We start from the raw sequence: 24,709 nt of genomic DNA, 5'->3' as shown, positions 1-24,709 counted from the left end.
TCGGGCAGGTCCTTAATCTAAGAAACTTATAAATAGGTAAATACTTGCAAAATTTATGAAAATGATAACAGTTACATATCATGAAAAAAATAAAAGATGAAAAATTGTAGGTATATTAAAGCACATAGGTAGCTCAGAATGATTGAAATGACAGCTTGAATGGTAGTTTAACAAAACTTAGCAGGCACAATACAGCATATGGCTAGCACATAAAAGAAGACAGCAATGAACACAATCATAAAATTGTTTGAATTAAGTACATAAAGATTGGGAGATTGGGTATATAAAGATTGGGAGATGGGGTAATTGGGTAATACACAACAATAAGGATTTGGGATGGAACGGAGGGAAGAGGGTGTGGGACAGGAAATGTGCCCAATCACTTAGATAATCAGGAATTGAACGCCGATCTGCATGAAGCGAGACCATCACTCTACAATCCAATCTAAGTAGTTGGACAATATTAAGAACTATCATATTAATAGAAAACGGCACTCTCCGTTTGTATGTGTGTGCGTCTCGTAACTCAGGTGTATGTAAACACTGGGAGCGTGCATCGCTACGCTGCTAGTCGTGTATCTGTGTAAGTATCGTTAAAGTCACTCACCAAACAATGACTTTATGTCCAACTTAAAAGCAAGACACCTTCACAAAACACCACAGTAGCAGCGTTTACAGAAATATACTGCTGCCTGTCACTGAGGCCTCAGTGACTGCTTCAAACTCACACTGTATCTTGTACTACCCACTCCCCGAATATTAGTACTTAAGACTAATTAAGTATTTCATCCTTCTCAGTGTAATCACCTCTGTCAATTTATATTGTTGATATAAAAGCATGCTACAATGTACTTTTTCACCTTACCTGATTAAAAGCTGTCAGGGGGGGCTTGACGTCTGAGTGGACAGCGCTCGGGGTTCGTAGTCCTAAGGGTCTAGGTTCAATCCCTGGCGGAGGCAGAAACAAATTGAAGTTTCTTTCATCCTGATGCACCTGTTCACCTAGCAGTAAATAGGTACCTGGGAGTTAGACAACTACTACGGGCTGCTTTCTGGGGATATGTGTATTCACCTAGTTGTATTCACCTAGTTGTGCTTGCGGGGGTTGAGCTCTGCCCCTCTCAACCATCAATCAACTGTTACTAACTACTATATTTTTTTTTCCACACCACACACACCCCAGGAAGCAGCCCGTGACAGCTGACTAACTCCCAGGTACCTATTTACTGCTACGTAACAGGAGCATCAGGGTGAAAGAAACTCTGCCTATCTTTTCTCGCTGGCGCCCGGAATCGAGCCTGGGACCACAGGATCGTGTGTTCAGCATGCTGTCCACTCAGCCACCGGCCCACAGGTTCTGTGTGTGTAGTAATTACCTAAGTGTAGTTACAGGATGAGAGCTACGCTCGTGGTGTCCCGTTTCCCCAGCACCCCCCAGTGTGTGTGTGTGTATGTGTGTGAAAATTAGGATTAAGAACTCGCCTGAAACACACTATGTGTGATAGTGGCTGTACAAGAATGTAAGAAATCTTGTATACTGTATATAAATAAATAAATCAGTTAAGGTAAGGTAAAGTTAGATTAAGGACCTGCCCGAGAGGCTTTGCATGTTTGTGGCTTTACAAGAATGTAAAAATATCACAAATGTAATCTCACCAACCCATTGTACCTTCTTGTAAATAAAATATTATTATTATTACTGAAGGGAGTGACCTCTGACTGCCAAAACTGTGTTAAGTTTTAAAATCTCCCTGCAAAAATCATCAAGACAAATGTACTGGACCTTTGACAAGCCGTCATCTTCCTGTCCTCGTCGAGGCCACTAAGATTAGTGGTCCTCAGTGTAACGGGGGCCAGCCTTTAACCTCAGTTACTGGTTAAATGCTGGTTGTTATTTAATAAATACATACAGAACCCAGAGTTCTACTGTGTAACCTTCAGTTTACCTCCTCAAGATCTAAACATTTGACCATTTAGATATCATGACTCAAGGACACGGCATCCTCTATCCAACCCGTTCTCGCAAATTCGTATAGTCAATATTGACTTATTAAATAAGTGCATAGGTGACATACTAAACATAATAGATACCCTTAAAAAGCTTCATAGAAAACACCGACCTTACCTAACCTTGTTAGTATGTTAAGATAAGCATCTTATAGCTTCGTAATTACAATTGTTACTTAACCTATTATAGGTATAGGTTAGGTAATAATTGTAATTACGAAGCAATAAGATTCTTATCTTAACACTTTCGCTCGGGGATGACGCAGCATTGCGTCATCCGTTTACTGGCGGTAATGCCGGGGATGACGCAGCATTGCGTCATCCACTTTAAAAATTCGCCAAAAATCAGGTTTGTATCCGATTTTTTGGGGACTGGTTTTAAAATGTGCGCCGATGTCTTCCCATTTCCTTTGTTGAGCCTCGTGGCCCTCAGGCGGCTTGGCACACGCCGTGGGCCCATTGTCTTTGCTCCACTGTTGTGACCAATGTCGTCTCCCCTCGCATCTCAAACGTGTGAACATTTCGGCTATTTTCCGTGGCTATATTTCTTACTGCGGCTTTAGAAACTATCTACGCTTACTCCACGATGGATAGTAATCATGAACAAGGCCCTTCCAGGAAGAAAATTGCGAAAGAAAGGCTTGAAAAGGGTGGGAATTGGGAGTGTAGTAGGAAGGCCTCTGAGCACTCACTCACGGCTAACGCGTGGCCCGTCTTCAACTCGTCGGCGGTTGGAGCGTGACCAGGTGTTTTTTTTTATATGCTAATGTTCCTCTAGAGAATTTTATTACGAACCCATTGAGACCAAAATGAAAGACCTAGGACAAAAATTGAGGTGACCAGAGTGAAAATAGTGAAAACATTTTATCCCGTTTGCGCGCTCCCGGGTAACTCGTTCGCACTTTCTCTGTTTGCTGCGGGTAATTAGCCGGGCTTTTGGAGTTTATATGCATTTAGTGCTGTAGAGAATTTTATTGCGAACACAATGATACCAAATTTATTCTCGTAGAAGGAGAATTGAGGTGACAAAGTTGAAGAGAGTATACACTTTTCGGAATTAACGCGCGCTTCCGTGACATGCTGGGGCCCATATCGCCCTGTCGAGGGGTGGCGCGCGGGGTGAGCGAAAGTGTTAACATACTAACAAGGTTAGGTAAGGTCGGTGTTTTCTATGAAGGTTTTTAAGGGTATCTATTATGTTTAGTATATCACCTATGCACGTAGTTAATAAGTCAATATTGACTATAGGAATTTGCGAGAATGGGTTGCTCTATCCTACACTGCAAAACTGTGAAACGCCGCCACCACCTGCTATCTTCTCCTCACTGAGTAACTCCCTCAATTGATGGTGAAGCAGGATCCACTTGGGTATAAACCCCGAAAATGTATCCCCAGTTATCCGAAAAGGAGGGATAAGATTTACGTTAGTGTGGAAATTAAATCAAAGTACAAAGGGATTATCTTAGGTATTAAATAAATACTTCTAGGCTTGTAGAGGAAGCCCCTAGTCGCATGGGGTTTTAAGATCAACAACAGTGAAAAATAACTGTTGGGGGAAATTCCATTAAACACCATAAATTCTATAAACGTTTTATTAATTTAAAACAAAAATTAATTAACACTGAAAATAATGACAAAATTTATAAGGCCTATCTGAACACCCTAAACTAAATATCTTTCTAACTGAGGCAATGACTACACAAATAATGTGGATTAACCAACTGCAAATAACTCAAGACACAGAACATTTACCTTAAAATATTACAGCCAGGCCTCAATGTTTTTGGCCTCAGCTCCAGAGGGAAATGTTGACCCCAGTTGATCCACAGCACACACTGAATCTCTCTCTCCACTACTGACCTCTCAGAGGCTGACCCTAGGCTAGTTGCCAGATTAATCTTTAAAGATGATTACTACTAAAATCCTGTATTCATCACTTAAGGTGACTTTATTATCCCAAGACACTTGGAAATAATCTAGATACGAGAGCCAAGCTAATTACAATATTTAGTAGCACTTGTATTTCACTAATTTACATGACTTAACAAACAAGTGGGTAGGTATCCATTTTCCAGTGACAAAACACTTTTTTCATATATTCAAATCTTACTGAAGTCAAATGCTTCTTTGCTAACATACAAGACTTATTCTCTGTTCTCAATTGACGTTAATTTTAACATAAGAACTTAACCACGATTGATAATTCCTACTAATTCTGCATTAATGTCATTATTCTCCTAGTGTGATGACTTGTTACAGGAGACGAGTGGCGCCACCTTTTCTACACATGAGTCTAATCCCTTGCAGGAGGGATGACCCTCCCTAGCCAGTCAGGTCAACTACCAACTCACTACCAACTTTCAATGTTAAATCTATGGTCTTTCTATATTAACAGTACTACTGTTACGTCAGGTAAATCAGACTGCATAGTGCTAGAGTTTGAGAAGAAGTTTATTGTGGTTAACAGTGAAAAAACCTTACATAAGTCAACAAACAGGTACATACAAATGGGGTACCCATTTTTATCAATAGCTGCATGTATTAGTCTAAGAAAATTTGTTAGAGCATCATTGGTGCTTTTATCGGGCCTGAAGCCATATTGGCTAGAACTAAGAATATAATGCTAATCTAAGAAGGAGTAGAGCTGTTTTTACATAATTTTCTAAATTTTTGTGGATAAGGTGGGCAGGAATGGTATTGATCTAAAGTTGTTGATTTTGGCAAGATCTCCACACTTACGGACTGGGATGACTTCAGCCATTTTTAGAGCATCTGGGAAGACTCGGAGCTCCAATGATATGTTGTAGAGCAATGCCATTGCAGAAGCTTAAAAACCTTGAGGTCTTTTTCTAGATTAGGGTTGGTATCTCAGAAGGGTTACAGGATTTAGTTTTAAGTGAGAGGATAATATCATTACCCCTATATCAATAATATCTGAGGAGTTAGCTGCAGACAGGTACAGAGACTTGGAATGGTTGCCTGAGAGGTAGTCACTCCCATTTGCTTGGGATGTTGAGATCTCATTTGCAAGGGAGGTGCCAGTGGAAGAAAAGAAATCATTAAATTTAGTAGCGGTGTCAGCGTCTGATAACATTCCATTATATCCAGCTAGGAATATTGTTTTATTATCCTAGTTCTTAGACCTTAATATCTGAGAAACAGTGTTCCATGTTTTCTTCATCCGGTCATTTTCTTCATCTGGGGAGCCGGTCGGCCGAGTGGACAGCACGCTGGACTTGTGATCCTGTGGTCCCAGGTTCGATCCCGGGCGCCGGCGAGAAACAATGGGCAAAAAGTTTCTTTCACCCTATGCCCCTGTTACCTAGCAGTAAAATAGTTACCTGGGTGTTAGTCAGCTGTCATGAGCTGCTTCCTGAGGGGTGGAGGCCTGGTCGAGGACCGGGCCGCGGGGACACTAAAGCCCCGAAATCATGTCAAGATAACCTCAAGATTAGATAACCATCATGTTACCTTTTATATTATTAAGTTGATTTTCAGAGTAGGTTGTCCTTGCTTTTGTTATTATTTTAGCATGAGGAGTACAGCTTAGACAGTTCTCTGAGAATGACCCCTAGCCTGCATTTCTTCTCATATTCATATGTTTTATTAATTGATGTATGCATCACTATAGTGAGCCAAGGGTTGTTGGTCCTTTTAGTTGTGACTTGTTTAGTAAATTTTCTATACTTAACACCAATATCCCTTCCCTATCACCAATACATACTGTCTGTACCTCTTCTCCCATCCCCCCTGTCACCAATACCCCTTCCTCCTTACCCATATCACCAATATATACCACTTCTACCCCTTCCACTCCATGCCCATCACCAATACATACCACATATACCACATCCCCCAACCCCATCACCAATATATACCACCTGTAGTTCTTCCCCCATCACCCTATCACCAATACTTACCACCTGTACCTCCTTCTCCCATCACCAGTACTTACCACCAGTTCCCCTTCCCCCTACCCCATCACCAATACATACCACCTATAGTCCTCCCCCCCATAACACCTATCAACCCCCTCAATAACACACATATGAACAAACATGAACAAAGACCCCCGAAGTCATCCTGGTGTCCTCTTCATGCTGGAGTTTCTTGATTGTTGGTTTATGTACTAACATATGTTTTTAGATATATCACACGAAACTGTTATATAAATAGCAATGCTCTTTCAAGAAATTCATCTACATCGTCGAAAGGTGGTCTAAGTAGCCTGGGAGAAGCTGGTATCTGGTAAGGCTTTTGTCGGTGTCGCTCCTGGCATTGAAGCTTCATGCACCGTATTTGCTCGGGGGAGGACAGAACTATTTCTTATCTAAAATGCTCTTGTTCATATCATTTGTTTTCAGGCTAAAGGGTTTCTAAAGGGTTTGCTCACTGACCATAGTCAATACATTTTGAATGGCTGTTGTATCAGGGGTATGGACCCATCCTAACATTATAATACCATAGAACATCCTCAAAGTTGTCTAACTTACAACTGGTTGCCTAACATTGCCTAATCCAGCTTAACGTTGCCTAGTCCAGCCTAACTTTGCCTAATCCAGCTGTAGGAAATTTACCAGTGGGATTTTGATGAATTATTTTAGTTATTATTTATTTGTTTAATAAAGTAATTGTATTTAATTTACTATTAAATTATTTCTTAAGAGAGTGGACTGTATATATTAAATTTGATCCCACTAATAAACTCCTTCACAAGTCTGGTGGGTTTCTTGAGGTTATCTTGAGATGATTTTAGGGCTCAGCGTCCCCGTGGCCCAATCTTTGACTAGGCCCCCTTTTTGTTACATATTCCCAGAAAGCAGTCTGTAGTAGCTGCCTAACTCCCAGGTATTTATCTACTGCTAGGAGAACAGGAGCATTAGGGTGAAAAAACTCTGCCCATTTGTTTCCGCCTCCGCCGGGGATCGAACCTGGAACCTTAGGACTACAAAACCTGAGTGCTGTCCACTCAGCCATCGGGCCCCGTTTTATTCTACATATTCTACATTATATAAAACATATTCTAATATGTTCTACCAAATCAAATCTACAGTTAGATTGACAGAAATTTCTTACTTAGAATTATTCTACTGAGTATTTAGATACTGGTTAATTATGTGAAATTGACAAGCTTATCTGTCTCTGTAGACTGCAGCCTGGTTGCCAAGCAATGGACACGTTCTCGGTTTCCTCACAGACCATGTGATAATGGCGTCCTCGCATGTCGTGTGATAAACCAGTTCAGTTATTGTCTCAGTCACAATTTTACCTGCCAGAATGTTACATTGTAAACAATGCAAAACAACATCTATCTCTTAGATATGACATGAGGAATAGTAATTGATTAACCCTTAAACTGCGCAACACGTCACATGACGTGTTGAGTAACGTACCCAAAATTGCGCATCACGTCATGTGACGTGTCGGAGTACTACGCAAGATTTAAACGACCTGCGGATACAAGGGGTTCACCTCATCTTCATCAGGGCTCTTGTAAATTGACACCATTTTTTTTTAAATCGTGGGCTACATTCCTGGGTGTGAAGGCCTCAGTACTGAGTGAGCCACCAAGGCTGACGCACGCAGCATGAGCTCACAGCAATGCTGTTTAGCTTGTGACCACAGCATCGTTTAAAAATGCAATAATATATATGTATATGCTATTATTTAGCGATGATAGTATTACAAAAGACCCCTGACTGTGATAAAAATTACCAGGATTCTGATAATAACAAGATTGTTGTGATAATTAGCGCTGTAGTGGGAGGAGTAATCTTGGTGGGGAGGGCGGTAGCGTTGTCTGCTGACTCTGTGTGACCACCTTTTACTGTCTGGACTCACTATACCAGCTTAGTTGTTTGCTATGGTGAAGGAAACATGCAGATACTTATATATAACGTCTGTATATAGTGAAAAATTAAAACAGTATGGTGGGAGGACAATGTTAGTGAGTCAGGTGAGGTGAGGGAGGGAAGGAGGGAGTGACAGCTGTGGCGTGCTGCGACTGGCTGCCACTGCCGCTGCCACTCAGCATACCAACTTAGTGGTTCGTTATGATGAACACAAATGTAGATATTTATATATAATGTGTATGTATAGTGTAATTACAGCAAAAGAAGTATCGGGAGAAGCCATTTTGGTGAGGGAGGTGGCGACATCTGCATGATTAGTCATGATGGGTAGGGGTGGCCACTATGCTCTTTGGGCACTATACCAGCATAACTGAACTGTTATGGTGAACAGAACATGAAGATATTTATATATAATGTCTGTATATAGTGAGCAAAACCAAAAACAGTATGGTGGGAGGAGAATGTTGGTGAGTCAGGTGAGGTGAGGGAGGGAGGGAGGGAGTGACAGCCAGTAGCGGGCTGCCACTGTCTGTTGTTGGAAATTTCCAACACTAATACAATACTGTTGTATTATTATTAACTAGTACTAAAATATACTAATTACTGTAGTAACTAAAATTTACTAACAGTAGGGTTCACATGAACTAATAATTATATCTGTATAATAATGCTGGAATTCTTACGAAACCAAGCTCCAGTATTGCGTCAGATTCTACCTAGTTAAACACATTTATATCCAGTGTGTTAGAGAATTGAATGTGATTCTCTAAAATCATCAGTATTCCGTGTGATAATTATTTACAGATAACATAACTCCCAAATAATTCCAAATCGAGAGTTTTTAGTTACAATTGTTATCAAGTAATAAATTTACCGTCACTGCGTGAATGCCATGGAGAAAACTAAAATCTTCTCCATTTCTTGCTTACTACCATAAGACGAGAAAGTAATAATATTTAACTCCCTAGAACTACAGCCCAGTCTTTATTAAAGCATTTTAGCCACAACTGCGCAAAATAATATTATTCGTAATAAATAACTTCTGTGGCGAATGCGAGATGCGGGGGAGGAGGGAGACGCCATTGCGTTGTGGAGCGTGGCTCGAGGAGGACAAGACGCCAACGTGCGGCGTGAAGTCACTTGTTGCGGAATTGAGCAACAAGCTTTGGTGTCAGAGTCTAGGACACGTTACGGTGAAGTTGTCAGCAAGATTTAACCTGATACTCATCACAGAACTAGTTAATTTGTTCTACGTGATCTGTCGTGACCGGCCAAATAAACGCGTCGACATCCAAGCCAAGCTATCAACCACGTGTTCGCCATTGTGAGAGTGGAGCTTGGGACGCGGTTTCGGCAAGCCTCAACTTAATCAGTACCCTTTTAGCTAAGTATATATAACTCCCTTTTGATGCATCATTAGAGATTGTATATGGCAGGGTAGCTTGTCGTTACATCGAGCAACTTAAACAAAACCCATGTTAGTATTCTAATTAATTTATTTTCCATTTCCATGAATATAGATATTTTAGTAGCCTAGTACATTGCTACGTAATATCCCTTAAATTACAGCTCGCATGTGAAGAATCCACGAGCTGTTACCTTACCCGTGTTATTCATCTCCTAGTGTTCTACGAGGAATTCCGGAGAACCCGAGGATGATTCGTAACTGATGTCTTTGAAGTCGTCTTCAAGCTAAGACTTTTCGTATTCCCTTGATTATTCAAATTCTCATTATTTTATTTATCATTTAATGGAATACTGTGTGTGCTGGAGATAATAAGTGTTTATTATAATGATTAATTTCTGATGTTAATGATCTATATATTTACTGGTGATAAATTTCTATTGATTTCTTTAATTGGTCATAAGATTAGGTTATTACACAATGAACTGGTGCACGAACCACACTAGTTCCTAGACGTATATGAAGTTCTAGCAATAACCCCCCAATGTAGGTGTTTGAGGCTTTGATTCAAGTAAATTATCCATACAGCCCATTAATTATTTAAGTGATTATACTTCCTAATATTAATCTATAGACACTGGTTCTTCTAGGAATTTCTAATTATTACTTTTTATTAGTTTCCCTCTTTTCTATAAAAGCGGGTGGTCCTTTGTAATTGATTTCATTACTTTAATAATTAAATAAATAAGAGTCAAGCCCCAAATATTCCACATCTGTCACTGCCACTCAGCATACCAACTTAGTGGTTCGTTATGGTGAACACAAATGTAGATACTTATATATAACCTGTGTATATAGTGTAATAACCGACAAAGTATGTTTATTGTTTTATGAACACAATAATTGAATCAATAATATGCACACCATAATTTTGAGTACAGCAATGATTCACATATTTTATTATATAAATATATCATACTACACACTATTGAATATTATTACAGCACAAAAACTAAGAAAAATTAATCAGAGACATTGAAATAATTAGGTAATTATATCTTTGTGGCCACTCCTGCCTGACGGCTGGGGCTGAGCAGACCACGTCTGATGTATGCCGAGTCAGTGCCTCTTTTTTGCCAGACTTCCCTGCCCAATAGCGGCCAAAATATGCCACTTACAATTTTTTTATTATTTTTCCCATGATCAGAGAACACAAATTAACAGGCTAAGAAGAAAAAATATATATATTTTTTTTTTATGCACTTGTGGGTGACAAAGGCAACTAGCCCCTAGCTAAAAGACGAAGGCCCCTAGCAACACAAGGGTTAACCCTTAAACTGCGCATGGCATATATATACGCCCTGAGTAACATGTCCCATGGTGCGCATGGCGTATATATACGCCATAGGGTGCCCCCCCTAATGCCCCCCTAATAAGGGTGCCCCTCAAATGGCCCGCGGCTACACGGGGTTCACAGTAGCTTCCTCAGGGCTCTTGTAAACAGATGCCATTTTAAAAAAAAATCGTGGGCAATATTCTCAGGTGTGAGAGGCACAGTACTGTTGGAGCAACCAAGGCCGGCGCACGCAGCATGAACGAACAGCATTGATGTTCAGCTTGTGACCACAGCATCGCCGAAAAATGTCAAAATAAATATATAATTGTTATTATTTAGCGATGACAATATTACAGATGACCAATGACTGTGATATAAATAACCAGGGTTGTGATAATAGCAGGATTGTTGTAATAATTAGCGCTGTGGGAGGAGTGATGCTGAGAGACGGAGGGAGACAGCATCGTTTACTGACTGTGTGGCCACCTGTTATTGTTTGCATTCACCATACCAGTTCAGTGGTTCTCTATGGTGAACACAAATGTAGATACTTATATATAATGTGTGTATTAGTGTAATAACAGCAAAAGGATTATGCTGGGAGGAGCCATATGGGTGACGGAGGTGACGTCGTCTGCACGATTTGTCTAGCTGTTTAGAGGGTGGCCACTATGCTCTTTGGGCGCACTACAAGCTTAGGTGTACAGTTACGGTGCATAAAACATGTAGATATTTATATATAATATGTGTATATAGGGTAATAACACTGCAAAAGGTATTGTTGGGGGAGAAAGTTTAGTGCGTGTGACCTTAAAAGAGTGAGGGAGCCGCCAGCCGCCATCTGTGTATAGCGACGACTCTTAGTGCCTGAACTAACTATATCAGCTTAGCTGTACAGTTGTGGTGAACAAAATATATACATACTTATATATAACGTCTGTATATAGTGTAATAACACCACAACTGGTATTGTTGGGGGAGAAAGTTTAGTGCGTGTGACCTTGAATGAGTGAGGGAGCTGCCAGCCGCCATCTGTGTATAGCGACGACTCTTAGTGCCTGAACTAACTATATCAGCTTAGCTGTACAGTTGTGGTGAACAAAATATACACATACTTATATATAACGTCTGTATATAGTGTAATAACACCACAACTGGTATTGTTGGGGGAGAAAGTTTAGTGCGTGTGTTGAGGGAGTGACAGCGAGTGGCTGGCTGGTGTGTGGCGGTAACTCCTCGTTGCTTTTCGACTCTCAATATCAACTTAGTGGTTCGTTATGGTGACCAAAACATGCCAATACTTATATATAACCTGTGTATAGAGTGTAATAGCAGCTAAACTATTTGTTTATTGTTTTATAAACATAATAATTGAATCACTAATATGCACATCATACTTTTGAGTATAGCGATTATTAACCACTTTTATTATATAAATATATTACAATACACACTATTGAATAATATTACTGCAAAAAAACTAAGAAAAAATCAATCGGAGACATTGAAACAATTAGGTAATAATATCTTTGTGGCAACTCCCATCTGTCAGCGGGGGTGACGCTGACCAGGTCTGACGACCGCTCTGTCAACGCGCACTTTTTGCCAGACTTCCTCGGTCAATTGCGCCCAAAATATGTCACCTACGATTTTTTTTAATTTTTCTGTGCTCAGGGGACACAAATTAACATGTTTAGAAGACGAAAAAAATTTTTTGAATTTTTTTTTTTTCTTGCGCACAGGGGTGTAAATGTCCCAAGGACCCCTGAGCAGTGTAAGGGTTAATATTAATGGGGGCTTAACTGTTCCGGGTGATTATTCCTGCAATATAACCGGTTAACAATTAAAATAACATAATATGGCCACACATGCAATACTTAATAAAACTTAACCAGAACTGTAGCACTTCCCAGGGGTTTAGTGTAGTTGTTGCAGTAAATAGCGGCACTGTCTAGAATATAGGATGTCGCACTACCAACGTGACTCGCGGGAGCTGCTGCTGCTTCAAAATCAGTATGGTGTCTCTTCCTTCCCCGCTCCAGGGAAGTGTCCCCAGATGCATTTTCATTGATAACTGGAAGGGGGGGGGGGTATTTAACTTATTTAATTACTGACAATTTAGTTTAGTTTCGAGAAGTACCTATGTGTTACAGTCAGTCCTGAGGCTGGTGCTTAGAGTTAAATTAAGTAATTGTGTGGTCTGGTCAACATACTTCAGCCACGTTATTGTGACTCATCGCCTGCAACATAAGTAATTAGGTTTTGGGTGTGAGGTAATTAGATGAAGTGGCAATATTACATTACTTGTTTTCTGATGCAAATTTGTCACATATGCCATCCCTTCACGGCTAACTAATATAATTTATGTGTTAATACAGCAACAGCAGTGATTTATTACTGCATGTTGTATTAAGAAATTTGTGTGTGATGTGGGAAGTTTTCCCATGCCTTATTCAGCCTAATCTTGCCTAATCCAGCCAAACCTTACATTATTTATTGTTCAAAATATGAGACCAATTTGATTATACCCCAGTAGTAACATGTAAGTCTGAGCTCACCAGCAAGAACACCTGCTTAAGCAGACATGATTATGAATACAATAAAAGAATAATTTAAACTGGGAGATTTAAGAAATTGAGACTGAAGCAATCATATCAGATTGAAGAAATGGAATTAGAATAGAAAGCTATACAAGAGATAAAGAAAAATCCAAAATATTTGTTCATATATGTGAAATCGAAATTAAATAGTCCTCCATCAGTATTATTGGACCTATACTTACAAGTTAAATTAAGGTTCATACACAAAGGCTGATAAAGAAATTAGTGAAATCCAGCTATCCATACTAATTTAGTGCTATATTAGTTGGGGTCATCAGTCACAGAGTTCTTGTTGCCTACCGGGAACCAGAGCCAGGAACCTGGCCCTCCTCAGAGAAGTGCAGAGAGCAATGATCTATGAACACTTTACATTTAAAGTATGTCATACTTGCCATCGGCCAGGGAAGGCACCCAGAAAGGTAGGCAAATCAAAACGAACCACTGTCTGGTTGAAAACAAGCAACACTTCATCCAACTAGCCCCCCCACTCATTAGCGCTACTCCCCCTCCTCCGTGAGGGGAGCGAGAGCCGGCAATTCACAAATTCAGTTCTTGACTGATGTGCTTGGTTAGGACGTCAGCTCGAAGCCGCAACTTCTGTTCTGGATTTTTGCTTTGACAGCAGTTCCTACACTTGTGATGTACGCTGGCTCCCCCCCCCCCCCACCCTCTGCAAGGGGAGGAGAGCCTCTTGGGCTCACCCAGAAACTGGCATTTCTTTACATTTAATGAGGGTTTTCTGTAGGGGAGCCCCATCAGCTCTCCAAAAGTAACTACTCACAGACAAGGCAAGCAGAGACTTACCTGGAAGGCTGCAGGACTGCAGGTCTCAAAGTGATGAAGAGACAGACGGCTGTGACAGGCACCCCAAGGCCACACAAGGCCGTAGAGGAACTGGGATGTTCACGAGATACTTGGCGGCCAGAACCCTGTTCAACCTCCAAAGCCCTCGCACGCGAATATCGTTCCAAGACATATTACCAAAGACAGCCGAAAGAGCAGCATACTGTACTGTACTTCCAAACATCATGGGCGTGAGGGTAGACTACAGGCTGACTAGACTTAATGGCACTGTGGACAACCTGAAAAACATGAACCCTAGAACAGGTAACTAGGGAAACTGGTTCAATCCTGAGTGCATCCACCAACACAAAACCGATGGCCTGCAGGTAGCAGCGTAAAGCAGTTATCGGACACAGAGCGTGATGCACCTCTGGCCTAACCAACCAAGCATCCACAATCAAAGAAACCTTTCAGAAGCCTTCTTCTCTCATTCTTTGCCAGGAAAGGAGGATAGGGCTGCAAATGAACAAATCGACCACCAGGACCAAAGAAACAAAACCCCTGGTGCCGAATAAGAGCAAGAATCTCCTTAGCCCAAACCCCCGAGGCCAAGGCCAACAAAATCAACTCCTTTCAAAAACAATTACGAACTGAAGGGACCATCACAAGCCGAGGAGAAGAAAGAAAGAAAAGAAAGAACCGGGTCCAATGACCTAGAAGGTTCCGGCGGCCCATGAGCAGGCCAGAGGTGAAAGAATGTGCGAGAAAGATTACAAAATGGAGCAGAAGTGACATTCACCCTGAATGCAAGCTGCAGGAGTTCCGTGAATACCGCATGATAAGTAGCGACAGTATTTGGCATGAGATGCCGATCCAGAAAAAGCTACAAGATAAAGGACAAAACAACCCGGTCCATCACAGACAAAACCCAACGAAGAGAAAGAAAATAGAGGAAAGACCGTCAAGAAACTGCATACTGTTGTCGAGACGAAGACTGCAGGTGGGATACCATCAGAGAAGCCACCTGATCACCATACAAATGGCAATACACATGCATCAGAAATGTCAGGCACTTAATGCAGAGGAGTAATTTGAACCAGCGAGGTACCTCACAGGCACGACCTGCTGAAACTGGTGGAGTCGCAAAAGAACTCCCATGTTCTTTTGCGATTCAGCAGCAACTGAAACCATGGCTGGGTTGGCCACCATGGGGGCCAGGAGAAGAACCCTTCCTTGATAGGATTCCAACCAAGACAGAACCCGGAGCAACAGCTGAACCGGGGTGAAGAGGTACAAGAACCCCCATCTCGACCAGTTCCACTGCAAGAGCCTTGCAGTTGGGGAAATGGCACCACCTACAATGGGAGATGCCAAGGCCACACCGATGGGAAAAGGCCCACCTCCGAGCGCCCGTATGTGCAGCAAAACCAAAGAAAGAAAGCGGTGACAACCGTCCACTCCGTGGAAAGAGAATGAACTGCAACAGACCCTCTGCCAGGACATTGGACACTCCCTGAAAGTGAATGGCACAGAGAGTAAATCCCGAGAACTCAGCAGAAGAGCTTCCTGAAGCGACCAGCTCCAAAGAGCCATGAACTGAAGCGCCCCCCCCACCTCCCTATCCAGTTGAGACCATAAACCACAGGGGACCAATCCGAATGGAGCCGAATCACTGAGCCCCGAGGAAGCTGAATCCTTCACAGCACTAGCCACACTACCACAAACCCACACTACCACAAACCCACACACTGTACTGTGAATCCAATGCAGTGACAGGTGCCCATGCCCCTGGCTGGACTGATGAGCACTGGTCACAAAGTCCCATCTAACAGATGAGGCATCTGTGAATACATCAAGCAAGGAAGGTGGAAGGTGCCATGGCACCAAACCCCGAAGAACCTGAAGAGGAAGCTGGTGACGCAGCAACCGCCCCAGGGACACCGGGACATCCCAGCGAACCCGAGAGTGGTGAAAGAGGCTGCCCCGAAGATACCAGAACTGCCTCCAAAGCCAAACCCTGCCCTGTGGATAAACCAGCAGAGCAAAGTTCTGGCTCCTGCACAGCTGCTTGAGCAACCGCCAAGACCCAGGTCCCATCAAAAACAGCCGACGGCGGGACTGCAACCAGAGCAAGGCCTCAGGCGGGACAAAAGGGACACAATCTGAGAATCCCACACAAGGCCCAGCCATGTCCGATCCTGGGATGGGACCAACTGGGACTTCCGCCAGATCACCAAGAGCTCAAACCCGTCGAGCTGGGAAAGAGCAGACAAGCAGACCGGCTGGGATCCCACACCAACCAGTCATTGAGGCAGGCCAAGACCTAAGACATAGCAGACGAAGATAGGCCACCATGACCCGAGTCAAATGCGTAAAAATGCAAGGTGCCAGAGTCAACCCGAAAGGGAGACAACAGAAGCGGTAAGCCTGTTGCCCTACAACAAAACCTAACAAATCTCTGAAGCCCAGGAAGGGGGTCAGGGATTTGTTAGGTTTCGGTTTAGGGCTAGTTTTGTTAGGTTTTGTTTATAGAGAAAGGCATGCCAAAACTCATCTAGGAGGTCCTGGGAAATCATCCAAGCACATCCGAAAGGAGGGGCATAGAACCAACCGAGTCACCAGACAAGTCCAGTATGTACCGGAGATCCATATAGTCCCCTTTTGGAACTGGTGAGCCTCACCCTGAGCAAAACCCTGCCCCGACTCTGAAACCCACAGATGGTTTGGGAGCTGGAAGCAGGAGCAACATGAACCTCGCCCACCTGGGAAAAAAAAGGAGGTGCAGACTGAACCAAAGCCGAAGTGATCAATGCCCCCAAATCTGAGTCCCCAAAACCCAAGCGGGGCAGCTTCAGGGCTTCCAAACGAGAAACCAACCTGACCCTTTGCAAGCGAGAACTGTGTATGCAATGCGGCAGCTGCTTGATCCCTCAGAGCAATAGAGAAGGGAGGAATAAGTGGAGTACAAGCGGGGAACCAGTCCCACAGGACTCAGGGTCGGAGGTGTTACCTGACCCAACAGGCAGCAAGGCAGAGGCAGAATGGATGATCATCTCCCTGAGGCAGTGCAGACAAGCAACCTTCAACATCGCACAAGGCGAGAGTGGGCTCGGAAGAAGTACATCGAGACCGAGCCCACAGGGGTTTCCGGGGCCCACAGAGGGAATAAGCTCTAAGGGAAGACCAGGCACTGGGGTTAGCTAAGCCTGTAAACCCTATCAAAAGCAGGCAAACTGACTGCAAGTAGCAGCCGTGAAACCTCGGGGGCAACAGAGGGGGGACCACCACCAGGCGCTAAGCAGACCTCCACTGCTACAACAGGACAAAAATGACGGTATGAAAACACAAGGAAAAAAAACTCCTGAAACCTCACAACTAGCAAAGTGGCAACCGTAGAGAAACATAATTTGTACCCTTCATTGGAACAAATTGTTTCAGTGTGTGGTGCAACGAAAATGTTTATGCTACTACGAGTGTTTAATAATAAATCAAAATGTATATTTTAGTACTGAAAATAATTAGATTATGTATTGTACTCCACTTCTCATTGCATATACACTGAGAAATGGAGGTACATTTTGTGTGGTATATATATCCATATATATACTTGTTAAATGGCACATGGTCTAAATTTTGTTCTCTTCATTTTCCTTTCAATTCACCATTGCTCTCCATCAGTTTAGACATGGTTCTATCTAGTTAAAATTTGAACAATAAAATGCTTTTAACAAATAGAAGGGTGTACATTATTTATTAGCATGCTTGTTGCCGATCACAGCATTATTTTATTTCCTTAATTTTAAGGGACTGTATAGGAAACTTTATTTCATACTATGTTTAGTACGTAACTATGCCGGAGCCAGTCGGCCGAGTGGACAGCACGCTGGACTTGTGATCCTGTGGTCCTGGGTTCGATCCCAGGCGCCGGTGAGAAACAATGGGCAGAGTTTCTTTCACCCTATGCCCCTGTTACCTAGCAGTAAAATAGGTACCTGGGTGTTAATCAGCTGTCACGGACTGCTTCCTGGGGGTGGAGGCCTGGTCGAGGACCGGGCCGCGGGGACACTAAAGCCCCGAAATCATCTCAAGATAGTGCCCCATATTAACTACAGTGGTATAAGTGGTATAAGTAGTGGTATAAGAGTAGCTACATAACAACATATGGTAAAACACATTTATCCTGCTTTTTCTCTTGGCATATACAGTATTTGTAATTGAGAAATGTATTAGTGAACAAAAACACTACTGTTTTCTCTGTTGATTTTAATAGATTTTCCGGTTTTCATCTAGCTATTCATTGTTTTAAATTTTCCAGAAAGATTTATGAGGTGGTCATGGCTAGACCTGGAGCTCATAGGAAGTTTTATGACTTTGTCAATTCAGAAGTCCAAGATAAGGTGAGAGGCAATATTGCCAGCACTCCAGATCTTGTGAAGTATGTGGCAGAAAATATCATTGGATCAAGCAACTGCTTTCTCAACTCCATTTGGCACGCGCAAAGGTGAAATTTTTTGTTCATAAAGATCTTTAGCTTTTTAAATTAAGGTTAGAGTTAAAAAAACTAGCGTTGAATTTAATGAAATACCTATTGCTAGTGGGGCCTTCAGTAGCTCCACGAGCTAAGTGCTGGGCCAGCATAGTCGTAGGAAGACGTACCTGATCTTCGAGACCTGCTATTGCCTACTGGAAACGAGGGCCAAAATCTGGCTATCATTGCGAGGCAAGAAAAGCTTAAGCATCACAGATCAATCCAAAGTTGTGATGATCACTCACAAGAAATGATGAAAATAACAAAAATAAGCAACTGCTTGAAGAAAATGAGGTACTGTACCCAGCAAAATGAAGCAGATGATCATTCCTGCAAGATGAACCCAAATCATGATATGCCTGACTGCCACTGTGTAGTAACTCTGAATGCTCAAGAAGGCTCCAGCCAGCCTACTCCATCAATCATGGGTTGCCCAAGTCCAGTCCCCTCCACCTTATGGGGGAAGAAGGGAATAGAGTGGGGGTCAGGGTATCGACTGAGGGCCCACCAGAAAATGACATTTCATTACTTTTAATGGCTGGTTTTTTAAAAAGGCTTCCTCAGTAGCTCCCTGAGCTAGTACTTGAGACTCTGTGGGATCCTTCAAATTGTATTCCCTGAAGGACAGGCGGGTATTGATACACCGCAATTTACATCTGGGAAAATAGTAGACGGACTGGTTCCAGTCTCTACACTGAAATAATTCCTTACTCAATGGTGCCTCAGTATAAGAGGCAAGCACTTATCAAAAAGAATAAAGCAAGGAATAGAAAAACATGCAGCCAAGGCATACCTGTAGATTATGGAGGTAGGAGACAAGGGCCTGGAATAGAGTGGCACCAGCATCGCCCCTAATATTGAAACACCTATATCTGGCAGAGCCACAGACCAACACCCTGGTGGACTACCCCAATAAAATGTCCTGATCCTGAACATAAACTGAGGTAGAAAATGCCAAGGCATGTAGTCAAGGCAGCAACAAGGTACCCAGTATGGGAGCAAATACACACTACTGGCTGACCATAACCAAAATCCTAAGGGACACCAGGAAACCAACAAGCAGCAGACCCAGGTGCGGGGACCATAAACCCAAGCTCTGAGAACTGCCTACTAGACCCAAGGACTAGAAACCGTGGCCAGAAACATAGCTAAGAAAGGAACTCTGCCCAGACTACCAAGGCTACCTGAAAACACAAGGGGCCAGATTCACGAAGCAGTTACGCAAGCACTTATGAACCTGTACATCTTTTCTCAATCTTTGGTGGCTTTGTTTACAATGATTAAACAGTTAATGAGCTCTGAAGCACCAGGAGGCTGTTCATAGCAATCACAACAGTTGACTCACAATCACAATCGACTTGAGAATGGTCCAGGACAGACCGAAACGTTGTCGCTCCTTCACCTTCTAGTGTGTGTGGTCTGGGCAACATACTTCAGCCACGTTATTGTGACTCATCGTCTGCAGTTGACTGAGTTGTTTTCATGCTTGTAAACTGTTTAATAAATGTAACCAGAACCGTCAAAGATTGGGGAAAGATGTACACGTTTGTAAGAAGCTTGCGTAACTGCTTCGTGAATCTGGCCCAAGGTGTTCTTTACCCAGTTTGCCAGCCACTGTCAGATGATAGCTTAGGTCACCCAGAATCCTGGACCACCATCCTCCTCTCTCACAAACTGGGTATTGTCAAGTGTCATATATTCCAGCTGGAATCATTCTATCTACTGGTCTTAGCTAAGTGGTGGTGGTTTCCCTTGGGGTATATGTCTCAAGAGGGACCAGACTTTGTTTAGTGTTTATGCCTCATAATTGTGTTTCTCTGTTTTACTATTTCTCTTTGAACTTTGCTTCAAGGTTGAAACAATTTTGTCTCTTCCCACTTCTTCCCGGTCCTGAAACGGGATTCACCGGACCTCCGGTTTAACCTCGACCTTTTGCGGTTGAATCTGTTTATTCCTTGCCCCTCTTTACGACTGTGTCCCAGGTCATTTTGTTCATGAGTTGGACTTTTGAATGATTTCCTGGAGTTTCTTGTTTATGGAGTTTTCTGTGGGTTCTCTGTAGCTCTGGCTGGGCTCTGGGGTTTCCTCCCTTGCTTTTGGGGGTTTGTGGCCCCAGTGTTCTCTGGCCTTCCCTGGGGCTGTGCACAGTCCCAAAATGGGCAAGTAATTGTTTCTATCCAGGTTTCACTCAGCCTGCATGATGCTGTGGGGCTGCCTGGGGGTGTTCTCCTTGGCCTGTTTTTGGGTTGGTTTAGTTTTCCCTGTTCTGAGATCTTTCTCAGTTTCATTCCTCCTGGTCATCTGTTTCTTGTCACAGTTGGTCAATGAGATTAGATTTGTCAGCCACATCACATTGTGAAGCTGACTTCCTCGCTCTCCCATTCTTCTTCTTTGTTCCAGGTTTGGGGATTGGGATTTTTCACACAGTCCTCAGCTCTCAGTGGTTGGTGAAAGGGGGAAGGGAGTGTTCCCTTGAGCTTGCATCTTCCTCCAGTCTTCTGGTGAGTGTTGTTTCCTCTGTGTGCTTGCTCTTCTGTGCTGTGTTCCTCCTTGTGTGTGTGCTACAGATTCTCCAGTGGAACCCGAGTTTGCTGGTGTCTCGGTGTGCGCTGTGGTATGAAGCTGAGGGCCTAAAACTTTCTGGGTTTCTGCTTGCATATTGTGAGCATGCACTGTCACTGTTTTTTGGCTACTACCTGATGATTCCCTGGGTGTGGTTGGGTGGTCCATGTTGTGAAATTGTGTTCGGGTTCTGTATACTAAATTGTCTGTTTGCAGCATAGTGTCCTGGTTTGGGCCTCCAGGTTAACTTTGCTTTGTGAAGGGAACTCTCTTCTTATTGTAGTCATCCACCCTTATCATCACATGCCATTCTGCCCCTTCTTGGTTTGCTGTACGTACTATATATCCATTTTCATACTTTCTGACCCAGGCTGTTCTCCACTCTGTTTCTGGTCAATGTACCCAGTTGTTTCTGGCTTATGTCACTGATGTTCCTAGGTGGTGCATCCGGTCGTTTTTGGGCTCTGTGTGTGGATGTTTCAGGGTTGTGTGCTCTGCTGTTTCAAGGCTGTGTGAAAGTTGTTTTTTCATTGTGCTTGAATATTTAAGGCCAGACTATGTACTTGACTCGGACTGGAAAAAACAGAATAGAATGTTGACGGAGAGCTACTGAGCAGCCTACCTGAAAAAAACTAAATTCATTACATTCACTGCTGAATAACTTTATCTACAGTATCTGAGATTAAAATCAACAGTAATAGATCTCTAATATTAAAATAGATACTGTATGAATGAAATTTCTGCACTGTTGTATATACAGTACAATATACAATATTATAATTATTGCATTTCAGTTGTATATTGTGATTATATTGCCTCTGGGAGATCGGTGAAGTTTATTGAAGACTACATAAGCAGTGAAGTACTTCCCCAGTATGGTTCCACACACACAACTTCTTCAGTCACGGCTCTTCAGACAAGTCTCTTCAGGTAGGGTCAAGTAATACAGTGAGTGTGCACAAAACACTTTGCATGTCAGTGGATTAATACTGTAATTAATACTGCAGTAAAGAATACTGTAATTAGTTTTGTCAGGGGACTGGCAGCCTGTGTATGTATACGAGTTAAGCTTATATTGAGGTCCCACTCCTCCTTCCCCAGGTTGAACTGCGGACCTTTCCCAGGGTGCAACCCCACAGCAGTTGACTAACTCCTGGGTACCTATTTATTGCTAGGTGAACAGGCACATTAGGTGAAATGAAATGTGTTCGGTCATTTCTCTTTTGCTTGGGATTCTAACCCAGGATTCCCGAATGTGAGTTGAGAATGAACCCAACTGTACTACCAAGACCGCTCATTTATCAAAAATAAAAAGTAGCTGCATATTGTATATGCAAATACATAAATATATATACAGTATATACAGTACTGGTAAATAAGCTGTTGCATCAAAATAATTTTGGAATAGTACAGTACTGTACTATGAATGATTCACACAAACTTTACACTGTATTAATGCGAAATGAATAGACCATCCAGTTCTTAATCTAACATCACTCCATTGACATACCTTTTGGTTAGTAGCAATTCTTCTTGTTCATTCATATTTAGGATGGGATCTGGTAACTGGCAATGCCTATACTATAAACTCTTGCTCAACAGCATGCCGGGGACGGTGTCTCTGAAACCTCAGCTTAAGCAGACTATAGACCATTAGACATGCAAGGTGACTGGCACAGACGTTCATGAGGATAATAAAGCAGGAAACTGAACACTAAAATTTAAACAGACATAAAGAGAAAAACCAGTTACTAGGCAAAATAAACAAGATATTACGAAATGCCAGCAAATGGCCAAACACGAGGCAAGAGAATGTTACGCTGGGCAAAACTGAACCCCCTGCTAGACTAGTACTGCCATCTGGCGGCAGTAGGGGAAAGCACCGGGGTGGCTTTTTGTTTGTGAATAGTGTATCAGTTTTGTTTGATATTCCTTTGAAATGCCTGGTGAGATGTTATTGACCCCTTGGGTACCAGTGCATAAGCTCTGGGGAACCACTGAACAGACCAACACAGAAATAAGTGTCACAATCAAGGGGGTTGATCGCAGTCTTATTTACATCCGAGGTTTGGATCATGTAGTTTGGAATTTACACAGTTAATGTTTGAATCTACTGTATATCATTTTTATTCTTAAACTTCTTTTTCTGAATTGTGTTTTGTAACATTGGAAACATCAATTTTTTTTTTATAGACATGAGGCACGTGATATCATTCGAAATGCAACCAAGGCATCGGAGCACGATCGCGTATTATTTGTTGGGAGTGGTGCAACAGGTGCTTTGCAGAAGTTAATCCATGGATTGAAGTTATCCGAGGCTCCAGTTGTGTTCGTAGATCCATATACACACCACTCTAGCCTTCTGCCGTGGAGGGAGATTGGTGCAACGGTAATTATTAATCAAATGTTTTCAATCTACTCCTGATTATGAAATGTTAATGGTAACCTACATTTTGTGGAGAATTACAGTATAGTTATAATGATGTTTGGTATATATCCTGTTGGAGTGACAGGAAAAAATTATACAATGCATACCCTGGAAAATCAGTATTACTGTATCATTTATGGACCTGATCTGGTTCCTGTGAAATCCAGATTTCACAGATTTCAAAATGCCCCTTATGTGGGGGAGCCCCTTCGGCCCTCTGGAGCTATCGGCTATTATGCGATATATCAAATTAGGGCATTAGTCAATGAGGTTCAGCCTACCTGGGATCACGAGCTAGAACCTGGCCCACTCAGAGAAATTGCAGGGAGCAGTGGAACCCCCCCCCCTGTGGTTGGGGGAATTCCTTATTTGCCATCGACTGGGGTTAGGCACCCAGAAAGGTAGGCATAACAAAACAGACCCCACATGGTAAGAAAATTGCAACTGAAAACTGAACAGAGAGGCAGAACTTCCCCAATTCCCAAGGAAACAAGCAAACATCACACTTTGCCACTGCATCTCCGCGCCGCATATCCGTGCTGCATGTCCGCACAGCCCTCCCCTCCCTGGTAGGGGAGTAGGGGATGGGGGGGAGCCCCGGACCCTCCGTGCCAGCCAATCAACAACTCCAGTTCGTTGGCTAATGCGATCTGGGGCAGTCGTCAACTTTGGTCTTGATTTCCTTGCAGTGTTTTGCCTTAGTGGTGTTCTCTGCTACATTGTAGTGCTGTTGCCAGGTGTCCTTAGTGTACCAGGGCTGCATGCACTTAGGGTGGCCATCCCTGAGTGCACTGTGAGTACTATCCCTGTGTGTTAGGGTTCTCTTCTCTTGTGCCTTCGGGATGCCATTTCCGTGGGGGTTTATGTGGGAAGCCCCTACGGCTCCTCGGAGCTAACTGGGCTGATATATATGTATTAGATCATGGCATCAGTCGATGGAGTTCTAGTCCACCAGGGACCATAAGCCAGAACCTGGTCCCCCATAGAGGCACTAGGAGCAATGGCCTATGGAAACCCTCATGTGTTTGAAAGCATTCCATGTTTGCCAGCGACCGGGGTTTGGCACCTAGAAAGGTAGGCGTAACAAAACAAACCCCACATGGTAAAAATTGCTACCAAAAACCTAACAGGGAGGCAAAACATCTGAACTAAAACAAGCAAACGTCACTAACGCCATCGCGCCGATCATCCACGCAGTTTCGTGCCTT

The 24,709-nt window shown here is 42.8% G+C and overlaps 1 non-coding gene across 1 annotated transcript in view; it reads left to right on the top strand.

Moving 5' to 3' along the window:
• The first annotated feature begins 454 nt into the window (after positions 1-454).
• LOC123770444 (uncharacterized) overlaps positions 455-24,709 on the top strand; it is a 157,232-nt gene continuing 132,977 nt past the window's right edge. The window contains exons 1-4 of the transcript XR_011222172.1: positions 455-583; positions 18,299-18,484; positions 21,868-22,003; positions 23,267-23,462. This is a non-coding gene — a transcript (uncharacterized protein). The remainder of the gene's footprint in view (positions 584-18,298; positions 18,485-21,867; positions 22,004-23,266; positions 23,463-24,709) is intronic.

This window comes from Procambarus clarkii, chromosome 46 (genome assembly GCF_040958095.1).
Source record: "Procambarus clarkii isolate CNS0578487 chromosome 46, FALCON_Pclarkii_2.0, whole genome shotgun sequence".
NCBI classification, from domain to species: domain Eukaryota; kingdom Metazoa; phylum Arthropoda; class Malacostraca; order Decapoda; family Cambaridae; genus Procambarus; species Procambarus clarkii.
Note: the sequence above shows the minus strand (reverse complement) of the source record. Positions and strands in the feature narration are given on the sequence as shown.